Consider the following 5,905-nt stretch of genomic DNA (forward strand, 5'->3'; position numbering starts at 1 on the left):
TTCCATTACCTGCTCATAGGATGCGGACTAGGTCTGCATTTAGTACACATCTTCATATTCTTTTTGTGTGGGCATTTCACACTGAATTTGTTGTACCATATCACAAAAAGTGGTAGCCATGATGTGGTGGTGCCGGTGTTGGACTGGGGTGGACAAAGTCAGAAGTCACACAAAACCAGGTTATAGTCCAACAGGTTCATTTCAAATTGCAAGCTTTTGGAGTGCAGTTCCTTCATGAGGTGAAATGACTTCACCTGACAAAGCAGCATCACTCCAAAAGCTTACGATTTTAAATAAACCTGTTGGACTATAACCTGGTTTTGTGTGACTTCTGATAAAAAATGGTATTTACAGTCTTTAACAAAAGGAGAGCTACTTTGTGGAATGGCCTTTATTTTCAGCAACATCCAATATGCACACTGTGCATTTTCCAAGAATATCTCCATCTCTAAATAAGTAATAAACCTTATCATCTGAGACAATTATAGTCCCTCCATGTTCTGGGAGCACAACTGTTTCACTAACTCTTACATGAACTGGGTGGATATCACCATTCTTTATTTGTTTGTCCGGTCTAACCATTACAACGCTTGCTTGAAGAACTTTGCTCTGGAATTTTCTGGAAGCGTGAGACCACCTTTTCACACCTGCTCCACCGCAACACTTTCCACCAAAACATGGTCAAACATGAACAGAAATGTTTTTAACTCCTGACCTGTCATGCCTGCTTCCACTTCTAGAAAGCAACAGAAATGATTTGATTTTGATTTATTATTGTCACATGTACCTAGGAACAGTGAAAAGTTTTGTTTTGTGTGCAGCACAGGGTGTTTGAACAGAGTGATGAATACAAAAGTTATAGCTGCACAGGAGGTGCTCAAAAAGCAAGATCAACATTAGGTTTGAAATTTGAGAGGTCCATTCAGCAGATTAATAACTGCGGGGAAGAAGCTGTTCTTGATCCTGTTGGTATCTGTGTCTAAGCTTTTGTATCTTCTGCCAGATGGAAGATGTTGGGAGAGAACCATGATGGGAAGTCTTTGATGATGTTGGCTGCCTTCCCTAGGAAGCAAAAAGAACTGTAGGTGGAGTCAATGGATGGAAGGTGATGGACTAGGCTGTGTTCACAATTCTCTGTAGTTTCTTATGGTCCTGGGCAGAGCAGTTGCCATACCAAGCCATGATGCATGCAGGTAGAATGCTTTCTATGGTGCATCTGTAAAGTTGATGAGGGTCCTTGTGGACATGGTGAATTTCCTAAGCTGCCTGAGGAAGTAGAGGCATTGTTGTGCCCTCTCGCCCGTCGCATCTATGTGGGTGGACCAGGACAGGTTGTTGGGTATTGTCATTATGAGGAACTTGATGCTCTTGGCCATCTCCACCTCAGCTCCATTGATGTAACTAGGGGCCTGCCCCCCAGTGTGCTTCTTTAAGTCAGTGATCATCAGGTGAGAGATTGTTATCTTTGCACCAGGACACCAAGCACTCTATCTCTTTCCTGTGCCCTGGAGAAGGTAGAATTTACAGGTACTGTGCACAACATGCAAAAAAGATAAATGATCTAACAGCACAAATGGAGATACATGTGTATGATCTAATTGCCATTGCAGAAACATGGCTGCATGTTGATGAGGATTGGGATTTGAATCAAGGACACTCAATGTTTAGGAAGAAAAGGGAAAAGTAAATTGTCAGTTATCAATATGAAATGGGATTGGTACATTTGTGAGGGAGGATGTTGGATCAGAAGAACAATGTTCATAATCTGTTTGAGTGGAGCTAAAGAAACAACAAGGGGCAGCAGACATTAGTTGGAGGTGTTTATAGGCCACCAAAAAGTAGTGACATTGTAGGGTCTGGTACCAGGAGATGAGAGGAGCTGGTAGCGTGGATAACATGGGTGACTTCATTCTGCACTTAGTCTGTGTAAACCAAGTAACTACTAAAGCCGTGCAGGGTGGGTTTCCAGAGAATGTTGGGAACAGTGCTCTAGAACAACATGTCAAACAACCAACAGTAAAGAGGACAGGTTATTTTGGATCTAGTATTATGTAATGAAAAAGAGGTAATTAGTAATGTTAAAGAATATTTAGCCGATGAGTGACCAAAATATGTTAATATTTCACGTAATCTTTAAATGTGAGACAGTTTAATCAAAAGCAAATCTGTTAGGTTTGAATAAGCAAGTTAAGAAAATGAGTCTCAATGTGGCTGAGCTGGCTTGGAAAAATATATTAAAAGGTACATCTGTACTTAGACGATGGGCAGTCTTTGAAAAACTCCATGAACCACAAAAACTTAACAGCACTGCGAGAGGGAAACAATCATAAAGGTCAGTAGGCTGGGGCTATTTTCTCTGGAGCATCAGAGTGAGGTTTATAAAATCACGAGGGGCATGGATAGGACAAATAGCCAAGTTTTTTTTTCCCCACTGTAGGGGAGTCTAAAACTAGAGGGTATAGGTTTACATTGAGAGGGGTAAGATTTAAAAAGGACCGAAAGAGCAACTTTTTCACGCAGAGGGTGGTGCACAAATGGAATGAGCTGCCAGAGGAAGTGGTGGAGGCTGCTACAATTACAACATTTAAAAGGCATCTGGATGGGTATATGAATAGGAAGGGATTGGAGAGATATGGGCCAAATGCCGGCAAATAGGATTAGAATAATTTAGGATATCTGGTCAGCTTGGACGATTTGGATGGAAGGGTCTACTTCTGTGCTGTACAACTCTATGACTCCATGACTCTATAGCTTTGGCTGACAAAGGAAGCTAGCGATCATATCGGATTTAAGAGAAGGCCTGTAAAGTTGCCATTAACAGTAATAAATCTGAGGATTGGTAAGATTTTACAATACTCCAAAAGAAAGTAAAGGAACTGAGCAGAATGGAAGAACTGAAGATGAATGCAATCTAGTAGAATCCCTACAGAGTGGAAGTTGGCCATTCTAGTAAAATGGCCAATCTAGTAAAAAAAACATAAAAATAGACTGTAAAAACCTCTACAAGCACATAAGTAGGAAATATTTGACCTTGAGGAATGTGGATCCATTAAAAACAAAGTCAAACATTTTTATAATGGGGAATAAAGAATTGGCAGAGATGCTAAATGATTACTTTGTATATATTTTGTCTGAGGAAGAGACAAGAAATATAACAAAATGAAAGATCCAAGTGAGTAGAGAGAATGTAAGTAGGAAGAGTTGAAGGAAATTAATATTAGCAAGATGGTTGTATCGGAGAAGTTAAAGGGGCAAAAATTTTACTGATTCCCAGGACCTGAAACTCTACATCCCAGAGTATTGAAGGAGGTAGATATAGAGATAATCAATTTATTGGTAATCACGTACAAAATTCCATCGATTCTGACTGGGAGATTGCAAATGTCACCGCACTATTTAAGAAATTATCAAGGGAATAAAACAGACTGTTTGGCTTTATGTCAGTAGTAGTGGAATGGCTAGAATATTTTAAAAAGGACATGATAAGTTGACAATCAGATAAACATTATCTGGTTGAGCATAATCAGCACAAATTTGTGAATGGAACATGTTAGACAGATGTACAGTTTGGGTGGATTGGCCATGCTAAATTGCCCCACAGTGTCCAGGAATGTCCAGGCTAGGTGGATCAGCCAAAGGGAATGTGTGGCCACAGAGATAGAGTACAGGGGTGGATCTGAGTGGGATGGTGTGGGCTTGATGGGCTGAATGGCCAACTTCCACTCTGTAGGGATTCTATGATATGATTCTATGGCAAGCATGGAGTTTTTTTGAGGATGTTAGCAACAAGATTGATGAAGGAGAGCTAATGGATTTAGTACATTTGGATTTTCAGAAGGTGTTTGATTTGGGCCATCACAAAGTGATGTTATCATATAGAAAGTATTGTACTGGCATTGATTAAGGATTGGCTCATTGACAGAAAACAGAGAGTAAGAATAAATGGGCCAATTCTCACATTGGCAGACAGTGACTAGAGAGGTACCACAAGGTGCAGCAAGCTATGAGGAAGGCTAAGGGAATATTAGTCTTTATCACAAGAGGATTTGTGTGTGGGAGCCGTGAAGTCTTGATCCAATTGTACGGGAGTTTGCTTAATCTGGAGATTGGACAGACTGAAGATTGGTTAAACTGGAGTACAGTATGCCATTTTGGTTGCTAATCTCAGGAAATATATCATTACCATAGAACGAGCTCAACAAAGGTTCACCGGACTTAGGACTGTTTTATGATGAAAGGTTGGCCCTCTCTAAAGTTTTGAAAAATGAGAGGTGATGTTATTGACACCTACAACAAGGCTAGATGCAGCTAGAATGTATCTCCTCGTTGAGAGTCTAGGAAAAGGAGGCCTAATTTAAAAATAAATGGCAAGCCATCTAGGACAAAGATGAGGGGCGTATCTTTTCCCCAGAGTTTGGTGGATTCTTTGAAATTCTTTGCCCCAAATGCTCTGGAATCTCAGTCTTTGAGTATGTTTCAAGTAGAAGTTAATAAATGTTTGACTATCTATGTTGTAAAAGCTTATTGAGGATAATCTGGCTAAAATGCATTGAAGTGTTTGATTCATATGGTTGGATCAAGACAAGATGATTTCACAAAAAGGAAACTAACTTGTTCGTTTCTTTTGAGGATAGAACTAATAGGGTTGTTAAGAACATGGAACATTACAGCACAGTACAGGCCCTTCGGCCCTCGATGTTGTGCCGACCTGTCATGCCGATCTGAAGTTAAAGGGGAAACAGTAGATGTAGTTGGGTTTCCAAAAGCATTCAGTGCACAAAAGATTGATACATAAGGTAAGGAATCATGGAATTGGAAGTAATATATTAGCAAGTAGGGAGGATTGGTTAATAAATTGGAAATAGAGACCAGGGAATAAACGAGACATTTTTAAATTGGCAATCTGTAACTAGAACCACAAGGAACAATACTGGGTCTTTAGCTGTTGACAATCTATATTAATGACTTAGGCAGAGAGACAGATGGTAATGTGTTGTGGATCAGATTGGACCCCCTCAAAAATATTTTAAGAAGGTAGACTGGACCCTAGCTCTTTCTTATTTTAAAGGCAAATGTAAAATGTCTCAGATACAATACGATTGGTCAAACTACTAGATGTTAAGCAAAGCACAAATTATTTAAACAGTTAAAATATAACGAAAAATAGAAGAATTTAGCATAACAATTCTATTTGAAACTTAACAGAATAATAGATACAGTTGTTATTACTAATGAACTGTTCCAACATAGTAACATCCCATAAACACACCCTTTGGCAAAAAGGAAAATTCAGACTCAGATTCTCACATGCAGTTCTCTAATCCAGAAAGCGGGGGAAAAGAACATCAAGAGAAGGTTCAGAGAGAACAGCAGCTAAGCGACATTCACTGAAGCTCCCAACATTTTTGAGACCTCTGTTATTTCTGAAAAAAGCCAAAATGCAGAAATGTGGTTCTGTGAGAGCTGGCCACATCTTTTCAGGCTGTTAAAAAACCTGAAGGCCTTCCAAGCTGTTTACTCAACAGGTTATCAGAGGCTAGCTCATAACCTTTGCCTTACAACCTCTCTTTAAAAGAAAGGACAAAATTATGTTGTAAAGTGACAGCATCATCATGAAAGTGTCCAAGTTTTCTGATAGTAAAAGCTAAGCCAATTGCAAACTGTTAGGAGGGCACAATTTTAAAAAAAGCTGTAAAGCAAAACCAATAGGTTTAAGTTGAGGAGTCAACAAAGTTAACAGTTGGAGTATAATATGGGCAAGTGTGAGGTTAATTACTTTCTTCAGCAGAATGGAAAAGCAGAAATTATTTTTAAAGGTTTTCAACATGAAAATGTTAAAGTTCAACAGGACTCAGCTGTACTTGTACAAGAAATTCAGCTGAAGATGCAGAAAGTAATTGGGAAG

At 39.3% G+C, this 5,905-nt stretch overlaps 1 pseudogene; it reads right to left on the minus strand.

Moving 5' to 3' along the window:
• Nucleotides 1-372: 372 nt before the first annotated feature.
• LOC125462027 (10 kDa heat shock protein, mitochondrial-like) lies at nt 373-722 on the minus strand (annotated as a pseudogene).
• Nucleotides 723-5,905: the final 5,183 nt, after the last annotated feature.

This window comes from Stegostoma tigrinum, chromosome 20, assembly GCF_030684315.1.
Source record: "Stegostoma tigrinum isolate sSteTig4 chromosome 20, sSteTig4.hap1, whole genome shotgun sequence".
NCBI lineage: Eukaryota > Metazoa > Chordata > Chondrichthyes > Orectolobiformes > Stegostomatidae > Stegostoma > Stegostoma tigrinum.